The 13,909-nt window shown below is 33.7% G+C and overlaps 1 protein-coding gene across 1 annotated transcript in view; it reads right to left on the bottom strand.

Moving 5' to 3' along the window:
* Positions 1-10,233, bottom strand: part of LOC147160409 (uncharacterized) — a 66,442-nt gene extending 56,209 nt beyond the window's left edge. The window contains exons 1-2 of the mRNA XM_086057571.1: positions 10,093-10,233; positions 6,516-6,593 (exon numbers count right to left, since the gene is read on the bottom strand). The gene's annotated coding sequence lies outside the window, so the exon portion shown is untranslated. The remainder of the gene's footprint in view (positions 1-6,515; positions 6,594-10,092) is intronic.
* Positions 10,234-13,909: the final 3,676 nt, after the last annotated feature.

Here is a 13,909-nt window from a genome sequence, read left to right as displayed (position 1 = left end):
ACTAAAAGTGGAACTAAAAACGAATATAAAAAATATAATTCTAAAATTAAATACAAAAAATAAACATGAATGGAAATAAAAACTATATATATATATATATATATATTTATATATATCCATCCATTTTCTTAACCGCTTGTCCTCACAAGGGTCGCAGGGGGCGCTGGAGCCTATCCCAGCTGGCTTCGGGCAGTAGGCGGGGTACATCCTGAACTGGTTGCCAGCCAATCGCAGGGCACACAGAGACAAACAACCATCCACACTCACAATCACACCTATGGACAATTTGGAGTGTTCAATTAACCTGCCACGCATGTCTTTGGAATGTGGGAGGAAACTGGAGTACCCGGAGAAAACCCACGCAAGCAACACATTTCCAAGTAATAAAGAACAACCAACTGATTTTCCTTTTTAGATAATAATTTGTTTTATACTTAAACTGTGCTTAGCAACATACAGTAGCAAAACAGCACATTTGAATACGCCCAGTTTGTTAAAATGTGATCAGTGGGAACATCAACTGTGTCAGGCTGTTGGCATCAAAGTGTACAGTTTTTTCCATCTATTAAGTTGCCTTTGGAAAGTAATCCGACAGCTCTCAGCTGCCAGTATGGGGTACTTGCTTAGCGACAAGCTGCTAGCCGCTAATGCTGCTTGCTGCTATTGCTGGTGACGCAGCTAAATTACAATGTCAACTTTTTGATTTCAGAATGATGTGTTGACATTGGTGGCAACCGTTTGTGACGGCATTATAAATGCCCCCAACTACAGTGAATCAGGAAAATGAGTTAAGTCAGCCATTATGCCGCGACACGCCATTGGGAACAACTTCAAAATAAAAGAATAGCAATGCACTGATATCAGAGTGTAACTGTATTTGGAAAAGTAAAAATTAATTAATTAATTAAACGAGATTCAAAAACTAAATATAAAAATAAATGTTGAAATAAATACAACAATAAATATATAAATAGTATTAAATATCAATCAACAAATACAAACTCTCTGCTCTCACATTTATTTATTTCATGCTGCAGACGCTCTGTCAGGACGAAATGTTATTCAAATAAGGGGCGGTTCTAAGCGTATCTTGGGTTAGACTCCACTGTTGCAAACTGCCTTTCAATGGTCGAGTGAGCGGGTCGATGAACAAGGAAGTCTCGCCGGCTTGCATGGAGAGCTCCAGCAATGAATGATTATCTTGTCCACTGTCACCACAACTTGTTGTCGAGCAACTCAAGTCGCAAGTTGTGGTGATAGTGGACAAGATAGTCGTTCATTGCTGGAGCTCTCCATGCAAGTCGGCAAGACTTACTTGTTCGCCGACCCGCTCACTCTAGGCCAGGGGTAGGAAACCCTGGTCGTCGAGAGCCGCTGCCTGTTTTCCATGTCTCCCTCCATCAACAAACCTGATTGATAAACAATATCTTTATCAGGCTTCTACAGAGCTTGCTGATTAGCTGATCAGTTGAGTCAACTGTGTTTGCGGAAAGAACCATGGAAACAGGCAGGACAGTGGCTCTGACCAGGGTTCCCTATCCCTGCTCCAGGCAGTTTGCAACAGCGGAGCCCAACCCAAGACGCGCTTCGGACCGCCCCCTCATTTGAATAACATTTCGACCTGACAGAGTGTCTGCAGCATGAAATAAATAAACGTGAGAGTGTTTTTATTTATTGATTTATATTTAATTCTATTTATTTATTTATTTATTTTTTTTAAATCTCGCCTTTTATTTTTGTATTTATTTTTACTTCTATTTATTTATTTATGGATATATATATATATATATATATATATATATATATATATATATATATATATATATATATATATATATATATATATATATATATATATATATATATATAAATAAATATATATAATTTTAATTTTATTTCCATTTTTTTTTTCATTATATTTTTTAGATGTTTTTATTTTCACTTTTATTCTTTCATTTTTTTTTGGGCAGTTTTGGTATTCCATATCCTATAACCTGTACAACTGAATTTAAATTTAAAACAATTATTAAAAAAGGAAAAGTTAAAATGAATAATTGAGAAAGGGTACCCTGCTTTGGAAATTTCATCTAAAAATGTGTCAACAACTTTTTTTTTTTTTAAAGCTGGATATTGATGTGTCACAATTACCCAATCACATTCAAACTTATGTTTAGATGGAGTCAGCACAAATGCCACCATTTAAAGTGCCTCTAAACCGCCCAAAAAGTTCAGATGTTCTAGTTGTCTTTTTTACCTTCTAACAGAAGCCTAAAATGGTTTTGTGCTGACACTGACTGCTATTGGAACTGTTTATAATTCTCAACCCATTGATTACAGGCTCAGTTCTAGCTGGACCAAAATAGCACTTATTTGCCACCACCATACTTCATAGTAGGTATGGTGTTCTTTTGGTAATAAGTAAAATGCTTACGCCAAATATATATTTTGAAGTTATGGCAATCAAATTCATCCTTGGTTTCATCGGACCATAACACATTTTTCCACATGCATTCGGGAGATTTCAAGTGTTTTTTTCTTTGCAATATAACACTACTCAATGGCCCAGAAATATGAATAAAAGGAAATTATTGTCACATGTCCTAAACAGTCAGTACTTGCAAGAATTTCCTACAGCTTCTTCAATGTTGCTGTCGGCCTCTTGGCAGCCTCCCTGAAGCTTTCTTTTCACCTTTTTATCAATTTTGCAGGGAAGTCCAATTCTTGGTAATGTCACTGTTGTGCCATATTTTCTTCACTTAATGATGAATGTCTTCACGTATGTTATCAGAATCAGAACCATCTCTATTGGCCAAGTATATAAAAAACCCACAAAGAATTTGTCTCTAGTAGTTTGAGCCACACTATCATTGCACCAACCAGCAACTATGACAAAAATAACATTTAAGGCCTCTATGGGTTATATGCCACAGACTTCCGCCTAAAGTGTCATCACGCAATTTTATCCAAGGGAAATGATTGTATTTTTCACAAGTCGTTTCGTTCAAGCAACTTCTTCCATGTCATCTTCCAAGAAGGACAAAAGATAAGGGAAGTCAACCTTAAACATTTCTTTACAATAATATGTTATATGTGACCTAACTAGTCTAAACATGACATTCTGATTAATATTACATTTGTGGAGTATGAGTTATGCAGCAAAATCCAGCCGTTTTTTATCCATCTCAGGGAGCGGCCATTTTGCCACTTGCTGTCGACTCAAGATGACATCACAGTTACTCAGGGTTCACACAACGACCAATCTCAGCTCACCTGTTTTCGGAAGTTGAGTTGTGATTGGTTGCTACCTGAGAACTGAGCAACTGTGATGTCATTTTCACTCGACAGCAAGTGGCAAAATGGCCGCCTTCTGACATTGATAAAAACTGCTGGATTTTGCTGCTTAACTCATATTCCAGTGACGCAATATTAACCAAAATACTGTATTTTGACTAGTGGATAGTGGATATGGATAAAACATATTGTCAAGAATTATTATTATTTGGTTAACTTCCCCTTAAGCTGTACGTGTGTTGTTATATTCACAATTATGAAAATAATTAATGGTACCTTATTTATTTATGATCAGTCTTTTCTGTAGCACACTGTCTTGAATTATAATCCTGTTATACTATATATCAATTTCAAACAAAGACTCAGCAGTCCTTATTACTATTCATTATGAGTGCTTCAGTTCGATGAGAAAAAACAAGAGTGGATATTTTGCCCGCGCGAGAACTACAAGTAAGAATCTTGTGGCAGTCAATGTGTACTAGCTCGAGGAAAACTGTTAGAGTGTTCTCCCCAAAAGTGTTAGGTCCCATATCGGTCAAAGTTCAATCTTGCATGGCTCTATGTATGCATTTTTATTCTATTTTACCATAAAATGAGGGACGGGTGGTGTGAATATATTACACATAATAACTGATATGATTGTTGTTCCCTATCCACCACCTCTGTAGTATCATGTGAACTCAGAGGAGGATGAGGACAAGTCCAGGACACCACAGTCAGACCCAGAAGGACCTGCGCCAAAAAGCAGGTCCTCTGCGCAGGTTAATCTATTGGACAAGATATTTAGTGAGGTCAGTGTCGTCCATTAATCTGCCAGCACCAGAGCTGAAGATAATGATAATGACAATTCTTTGCATATCTGTAAATCGGAGCAGAAATCATCGTCAATCAAATAATTTTGAATCGAAAATCATATATATATATATATATATATAACTAATTAATTAATCACCAATTTTTTTCCCATTAATTATGCATGAATGCATACTATTAATTTTGACCACAGATGATCCTTTAGCTTGACAAGTTAAGTTAAGTTAAAGGTAGCACAGTTTGTGTTTGAGCAATAAACATAACTGCATGCATTAAAGTAAAGCACTTAATAACTGTTGTAATAAATTCATGTCAAACTATTGGGGTAATTTGTTCCCATTTTAAATTATGCAAGTAATTAACTGATTAGAAAAAGAGGAAGATGAGAGTGTGCAGTTGATCAAAAAATATTGAAGACGTCCTCATAAGATTAAATGTCAAAAGAATTAGCACAACAGGTTATCTCCAAATTTGGCGGGCGATAAAAAGAGATAAATAAACATGCGAAAGCGATGTAGAAATTTACCACCTGTAATGTATGCCATGAAAAGATACCTTGCGGAGGAACATGGTCAAAGGTTTCAACACCCCCCACCCCCCAAAAGGGTACAGCCAAATCCTGTGCTGGTGCGATCAACTGAAAAAGTTGGTAGCAAAAGTGCAAAATGGGTTATTATCATCAGTAAGTAAGCTGTTCCTGCGGTTCAGCCCTGCCCCCCAAAAATCAAGATAACTGGGAGGGTGAAAAAAGATATACGTTATATCTCAGGCTCTCAGCAATTCAGTTCTAAATTGTTTATGGTCTTTGCATGTATTAAACATTTAAAATATTTATTGTATTAAGAAAAAAAAACCCAGAAATGTCTTTACAGGGCATTTAATGATAAAGAGGTGTTTGTTTTTAAATTTTTATTGGAGTATGATTTTTATTCAATTTATTTTCAACACATGTAAATGTAATCATTATTTTTATTTGCCTGTATTCAATCACAGCGTTAATGTTTCACCTGTTTACTGTATTTTGATGATGGTTATTATGGTGGTAAACTGTAAAATAGTGTTGATTTCGTCAATGAAAACTAAACAAAAATTATTTTGTCAACACACATTTTTCACCGGACTAAAACTAGACTAGACTGGACTAAAACCCTCATTAATAAACAATAACTGAGACTAAATCAGTATGCATTTTTGCCAACTAATGAAGACGAGACAAAAATGTACTTCATAAAAACTGGACTAAAATCTATGGACATTTTAGTTCATGAACAAAAACAAGACCTAATCTAATCTGTCACTGTGACACTGTCATGTGACACACACTCACAAAGTGACACACTCCCTTTCAGATCTGCAGCTAGCGAGTGCAACATGCACAAACACATGGGACAGACAAAAAAAAGAAGAAGTAAATTATAGTTGTAACAATGTAACAATCCAATGGCTATAACATTCTAACAATAATGTTAATCCGACCGCTAATTACTAGCTCATAGCATGGAGCCATAGTAGCCACTTGTTGATATACTGTAATTGTGTGTCAAGTTGTTTTTCATCAAAAAGATGAGAGAAAATTTGATGTGAAATAGTTTTAGATCTGAAATGTTCAACATTATCTGCTGACCAACAATATACAGGGGTTAAATTATTGTCCTGACTAAAACTAGACTAAAACCTTGACAGCTATTGTTGTCTAAAACTAGACGAATACAATTATGTTTTCTTGGACAAAAATAAAGACTAAAATGCTAGGTTTATAGTCGACTAAAAATGCACTAAAAGTCACATCGCCAGCTATAAACAGGTGTGGACACTTATGCAACCACACTATCTCAGTTGTTTATTTTTACTAAAAGTTTTTTTTGGGGGGCGGGGGGGTCACATTATTGCCTGACAAAGTCTTGAAATTATTTATCTTGGTCTAATTATTTAAATCACAGAAATTTGGCTTTTGATCAGGTGTGTGTACACTTTTATATCTATCCTACATTTTATTTTGTGAAATAAGTATTTGGTGCCAAAAGCAAAATGTTAGATTGTGCTTAAAGTGGAAGTCATCCCTAGAATATTTTGAATAATATGTTCTATGCGCCTTCACTACTCTAAACACGGCATTCTGATTAATATTGCATTAGTAGAAAATGAGTTAAGAAGCAAAATCATAATAAGCCATTTGGCCACTTACTGTCGGCTAAAAATGACATCACAGTTGGTCAGGGCTCAGGTAACGACCAATCACAGCTCAGCTTCAGAAAACAGGTAAGCTGTGAAGCCATCTGACTTGTTCCATTGGTGACCCGGCCATACCAAACAACTATAGGAGGTTTGGAAGCAGGCTAGCCAACTCGCTGCTCAGATTCAATTTCTGCCCAACCTCAAAAATAGGCGGAACTCTGAGGATCATCACTTACCAGACCAGCAGTTGTCACCTCCTGGCACAGATAATCTTTGGAATCGATGAAGTTCGCTGGACTACTTCCGGTGAATTCCTAAACAGGAACAGAACAGTTTGTTTTGGTGGAAGTTAAGAAGGTGAACTCAAGCTATTCAGTCTCTTCATGGAGCTGAACTAAACAGACGTGCAGAGGTGGCAAAAACCACGTCCAGAAAGTAAACCCTGCCACAGTTTGGCTTTAGCCCCTCATGCTAGCAAGTAAACAAGCATCCGAGGAGCTAGCTAGCTAGCTAGCACCTGGGGCTAAATTTAACCAAACCGTGGCAGGATTTTTACTTTCTGGACCTGGATTTGCCACCTGTGCAGTTGTGCTGTTTTATTTAATTATTGTTTGCTCAAAAAAATAATTAAATTATGTGAAACAATGTACTGTGAATAATGTAAAATCTTGTGCAACTGTTGTTGTTTTTTAAACCAAAACAAGGTATCATCAGCACAGTTTAAAAAAAATAACTGTTTGCAGGCCCCCCCCCCCCGATTTTCTTATTTTATTTGTTTGTTTATGTTTGTTTATTGAACATATAAACCAGAAACAGAAATACTAATTAAAATATAAAAGATGTAAAAGAAAAGTTTTTTTTTTTTTACATACATAGCATTAAGCATAGTTTACATGTTCAAAAGGGAGTTAAGAAGTAAAAATCATAACTAGTCCTACGCCCTTACAAGAAAAAAACAAACACAAACTTGCACATATAAACAGCTGCACTTATACATGCATAGATATGCAAACAGCATTGTGCATTTAGTTGATAAGCTAACACATTTACAGATGTATAAATCAGAACAAAGACTTGCACATACATTTTTAATTGCACTCTTATTTTCTACATTTGTACTAACTTATACCTGATTTAAATATTGTTGTTGTATGTTTTTTTTTAAATATATTTTTAAACACAACCAGTGATTCACACCTTTTCAGGTTAATTCCAAAATTGTTCCACAAATTTACACCAATAATTGAAACACACCTTTGCTTAATATTTTTTCTTATTTTTATTTTTTTATAGACACTTGTACCCCTTAAATCATAGCCACTCTTTTCTGATTTCAAACAGCTTCTGAATATTGTGGCAGAGTAGGTTGTTGTGTGCTTTGTACATTATTTGAGCAATTTTAAACTCAACTAGATCATAAAATTTCATTGTATTTAATTTGATAGTCAATTTGTTAGTTCTGTATATTTTAATCGATTAATAATTCTTATTGCTCTTTTTTGTCATTTGAAAAGAGGGTACATTCTTGTTTTATATGCGTTTCCCCATATTTCCACACAATAGGTCAGATATTGTCGTAATAATGAACAATATAATGTATATATAATTATACATTATATATAATTATTACTATAATTTTGGACACTTTCCTTTTAACATTATCTAAGTGGGACTTCCAACTTAATTTTTCATCAATAACAACACCAAGAAATTTATTTATAGTTGGTGAATACATGTCTATCTCCATTTTTATAAATAGGAATGGCTTATGCTGTTTTCATTCTCGATTGAAAGATAGCAGCTCTGAATGACAAATTACAGATATGTGTTGCGCAACATATTCAATGATACTTTTGACTAATGTTATGTCGATATTGGAGCTATCAGTGGACTTTTTATTTGTTTGTGTTTTTACAACATTTTAAATGTCAGTTTCATTTATAGCACTAAGAAACATAGTGTAGGTGTTATTTTTAATATATTTATCTACTTCAAATTTATTTCTTGGCTCAGGAAATTCTTTCAGTAGGTCATTACCAACATTGACAAAGATCTCATTAAATTTATTAGCTATTTCTGTAATTTTATCAATAACAATATTTGTATCTTTTAAAAAATATTCTGGATGATCTTTTTTTTATTTTTTATAATTTATAATTACATGATTAATTTTTTTCCATATTTCATATGTGCTGCTTCTATTCTGCTCCATTAGTGTATGATAATTATCTTTCTTACTTGTTCTTGTAATATTTACTCATTTATTTTTATAGGTCTTATATTTAATTTGAGCATCAGCAGTTCTCAATTCGATAACATTTTTATATAAACTATTTTCTTTTTTCATGCATTCTCTATACCCTTTGTCATCCATGGTCTATTTAGGCCTTTATACTTCCCGGTGACTTTAATTAATGGACAATGTTTATCGTATAAAGTGCTTATGATAGACTGAAAAGTGTTATATGCAATATTAGGATCTTCATATGAATAAACCAGTCTTGTTTAAGGGAAGCTATGGAAGGTTGTGTTCTTGATCTTATTTCTGATATGTGAGTTGTTAGCTTTGTTTTTTTTGTTTTTATCAAAATAGTTTTCTAAGATTACAAAAAAAAACGATGACTTATATCATTTATAAGAAGTCCACTTTCTATTTTATGGTCAATTTTATTTATAAGTATATTATCAATTAGAGTGGCAAGTAAATGTAATTTATCAGCGCCTTTCAAGACACCCAAGGACACTTTACAGGGCAAGGAAAACTAAGACAGTTAAAAACAACTCCCAAAAAATTAGGCAGAAAATTTAAATAATAATCATAGTAATAAATATAATAGATAAATAAATAATAATACAAATTGATTTAATATATAAAGTGAAGATCCTGGTGTCTTATAACATTAGGTGCATTATTGATATGTATTTCAATAGTAAGACATTCCATTATTATTAAACATTCAGCTCTACTGCATCTATAAGCTTTGTCCTCATATATTGCAACACCTCCCTTTTTATTTTCTTTATTTAGTGCAAGCAATTCATATCCTTCGAGTCCCACGTCACTTATTTTTTTCTTTATTAAGCCTATGTTTCTGATATGGCAATTGGTTTGAAAGCAAGTTTCTGTACAGACTTCTGCTATCCTTTTCCATTTTTATACTCATATTGAATTGATCGTCTATACATGTATAAGGGATGGCGAGATCCGGTCCTTGAGGGCCGGAGTCCTGCAGGTCTTGGATATTTCCCTTCTTCAACACAGCTGATTCATGATCAGCTCGTCAGCAAGCTCTGCATAAGCTTGATAACAATAATTGGAATCAGCTGCAGTTCGAGTAAGGAAAACTCCTAAAACCTGCAGGACTTCGGCCCTTGAGGACCGCAGTTTGCCATCCCTGGTCTATATAATAATCACAATTGAAACTACAGTCAATTATGAGGGTCAAAATTATTTTCAGGATGGAAAGTCTTGTGGTCAACATATTCAAAGCATTATCAAACGCGTCTGGTTGCCCTCTGTTAATCTTAAAAAGAAGTTAAGACAAACACCATTGCGATAAATTCGTATTCCTCCCCCCCCTACATTTATACAAATGTTGTTGAGTACTTTTGTCACTGCTCACAGAAAATAGCAAAAAAGTTAAATGGGTATAAATGGTTTTGAAGTTGATGAGAGAAAAGGAACAAGGCATGGCAAAATAAAGGCAAAGGTAATTCGCTCCTGATTTTCCTATATCACAAATTGTTACTTACAGACAAGAATAACATCAGAATTAAATGCATCAATTACTTCAAACCGCATACAGTACCAACCTTAAATACACTTTGTCTTCAGTTGTGTAGAAAGTCCAAAAGATTCCGAAACACAAACATTAGAACGATGTCTGGTATATATTAACTGCCACAAATATTAACTGCCACAAATGTCCTTCCTAACAGTTTGACAGTGACAGAGATGTGACAGAGATGTGACACAGTAAGTGTTTATGTGACTGCATGCTTTGCAGCATTTGGGAGAGATTAAACATCATTTTCGCTGCCTGCTCTTAGCTGATAAGCCTGTTTATATTTGGGTTGATGTTCAAACCATACGTCGCTAGTTATCTACTAAAAAATACTTGTTTAACTTTCCCACATCACATAAGACATATTTGACATACTTTGAATATATATATATATATATAGGTGTCAGTCTATTATTTTTTTTTATCGTAGTTAATCGCATGACTTCAATAATTAACTGACAATTAATCACAAATTTTATATCTCAATTTATATCTAAATTCATAATAAAGTACAATATTTTTTTCAAATTATTCATACTCTTGTTAACATAAAAGTGGGAAGAACCGTTAACCTAATAGAAACATGGTTGCATTTTTTAGTCATTGAATCAGTAATTTCATAACAATTATAAAATTAAAAAAATAGGTACTGTACTGTAAAAAATGAATGTGACATTGATTTGTGTTGGTAATTTTTCTGTCACTAGAAGAAAGAGCACGACTTACACTTAAGAGCTATTTTCTGGAGTTGCAGTTGTATTTTACAATTTTAAAAATGTCACAAGTGACTTCATGTTAAAGATTAGCTAGCTCCTAATATGAAAAATGCACTGAACTGTTACCACTGTCTTATAAATGCAATAATGCCATCTAGTTGCAGAAAAATTACCTCAACACAAATCAATATATGGGGAAACCAGTAACCACAGTTCAACTTTTTATCTTCCATTCTTCCATCAATTCTGTACACCACTTATCCTGTTCAGGGTCAGGGAGACCATGTCACCTGACTTTGGGTGAAAGTTGGACTCCACCCTGACCTTGTCGCTAGTCAATGCAGGGCACACATTGAGACGGGCAGCCATTCACACTCAATTTCACATCCTTACTGAGTGGGAACTGAACTGACACCACCTGCACTGAAGTCAGGCGAACGTACCACTACAGTGACTCAATTACAGTGTTAACTCAAAATCTCGTCACTATAGCTCACTAATAACGTCTTAAAATAAGAACAACAAAATACATCTTACTCACCAGAGATGCTTCTCAATTATTAAGACAAACACCATCCCTACAACGTCCAGGTTTTCTTTCTTTTTTGTATCCAAGTCTGCCTTGAAAATGACTTTTCACTACATTCGTCCTCTCCCCAGCTCCATGGAATGATGTCCACTCGAGTAGCTCTGAACCAATCAGAGGACAGAAAAATGCTGATGTCCCCCAAAGGATTCTAGCAGGCTCTTTGACATCTAATTGGTTGAGATTCTTATCGTATCTGGGTACGTTCGTAACTATTGAGGACCAATACTGCCCAAATAAAAAATAAAGAAATGACTAAATAAATAAATAAAAGTGAAAATAAAAACGGATATAAAAAATATAATTCAAAACTTTAATACAAAAAATCTATATAAATGGAAATAAAAACAAATATTTATATATATATATATATCCTTGAATAAATAAATTAAAGTAAAAATTAATACAAAAATTAAAAATACGATTCAAAAAATAAATATAAAAATAAATGTCGAAATAAATTAGAACTGTCAAACTAAAACATTTTTATCAGATCAATTACATCTTAGAATTTTGATTAATCACGATTAATTGCTTAACAAAAAAAGCTTTTTTATCAACATTTTTTCCCCGCCAAATTTAAAGAGAACCAGTTTATGTGTTAATTCTTTTGATATTTAATGTTATGAGGACGTCTTCAACATTTTTTGATCCACTGCACATGCTCATCCTCTTTTTCTAATCAGTTAATTACTTCCATAATTTAAAATGGAAAAAAATGACCCCAATATTTTGACATGAACAAGTATTCTAAATGTGATACGCAAACATTTATTAAATGCTTTACTTTAATGCATGTAATTATGTTTATTGCTCAAACACAACCTGTGCTACCTTAAACGTAGCCATCCACTGTCATGCTAAAGGATAATCTATGATCAAAATGAATAGTGCGATTAATCTGCGTTAATTCATGATTAATGCGATAATTTTTTTGTGATTAATTAATCAGTTAACGCTTTAACTTTGACGGCGCGCAAATAAATACAAAAATAAATATAAAATATAATGAAATATCAATTAATTAGTAAAAACGCTCTGCTCTCACATTTATTTATTTCATGCTGCAGATGCTCTGTCAGGTTGAAATGTTATTCAAATGAGGGGGTGTCTTGGGTTATCTGCAGCCTGAAATAAATAAATGTGAGAGCAGAGCACTTTTATTTATTGATTCACATTTAATTATATTTATTTTTGTATTTATTTTAACATTCCTTTTTATTTTTTGACTCTCATTTTATTTTTATATTTTTACTTTTATTTATTTACACTGTAACGAATTGACTGTAGAATTTAAAAAAAATTACTGGCAAAAAAGTTGCCAGCTAATTCTTGTAAAATGGCATTTAACTACTGTGAAAACCTTTTACAGTATATTACTGTATATAAATTACTGTTACTTACTGTATTTACTTTTTTAAGAACTCAGCAATTCACTGTAATCTAGTTTACAACAGTTTATTGTTTTCTGTTTCTTATTTACAGGAATATACTGGCAACTGAAGTACTATACTATACCTAAATAATGCAATATGTCGTAAAATCCATCCATCCATTTTCTTAACCGCTTATTCCTCAAAAGGGTGCTGGAGCCTATCCCAGCTGGCTTCGGGTAGTAGGCGGGGTACACCCTGAACTGGTTGCCAGCCAATCGCAGGGTACACAGAGACGAACAGCCATCCACACCTACGGACAATTTAGAGTGTTCAATTAACCTGCCATGCATGTCTTCGGAATGTGGGAGGAGACCGGAGCACCCGAGCACTCTCGTTGTAAAATCAACCCTCGTTCTGCAGCCGAGTGCATAAATGAATGTTAGCTGTAATGTTGCCTGTTTATCAGAGAAATGCGATGCGAAGACGATGCAGACTGCCCTTGCGCTAAAATATTACTCACCAATTGTGTTGGTGACAATACAAGGTCCGCTATTTGGTTCTTCTCCTATAGAGATACCCGCCAAAAACCCGACAATCTTTACAGTATTTACCTGTAATCCACATATATACGTGTCAAAACATAGTTGTTCTAAAATTTACAGTATTTTACCGCTAATTACACAACAAATTACTGTACTTTGTTTTTACCCATAATGCTTTTTGTTTTATCCAGAATGCATTGCTGTATACTGTTAAATACAGTAAAATTAAAATACAAGAAAATGCTGTAATTTTTACTGTAGATTTTACTGAAATTTGTTACAGTGTATTTATGGATACATATATTGTTTTTATTTCCATTTATATTTATTTTTGTATTTAGTTTTTGAATTGTATTTTTTAATATCTGTTTTTATTTTCACTTTTATTCATTTATTTATATATTTAGTCATTTATTTGTTTTTAATTTTGGCAGTTTTGGTCCTCCAGACGTAACTAGAGTTTACACTAATATAGCAACACAGAAGCTGAAATGTGATCAGACAAAAATAATAATAATAATCGTAGTAACCCACAAGCAACTAATCTGTGCAACCAAGACACACACTCTTAAATGAAGACAAAAGACTGTTTGACTGTTGAATTTGTTGTCTGGGCCACCTCTCC

This window comes from Leptonotus elevatus, chromosome 16 (assembly GCF_054856555.1).
Source record: "Leptonotus elevatus isolate MCC_2025b chromosome 16, RoL_Lele_1.0, whole genome shotgun sequence".
NCBI classification, from domain to species: domain Eukaryota; kingdom Metazoa; phylum Chordata; class Actinopteri; order Syngnathiformes; family Syngnathidae; genus Leptonotus; species Leptonotus elevatus.
This window is presented reverse-complemented; position numbering and strand designations above follow the sequence as displayed.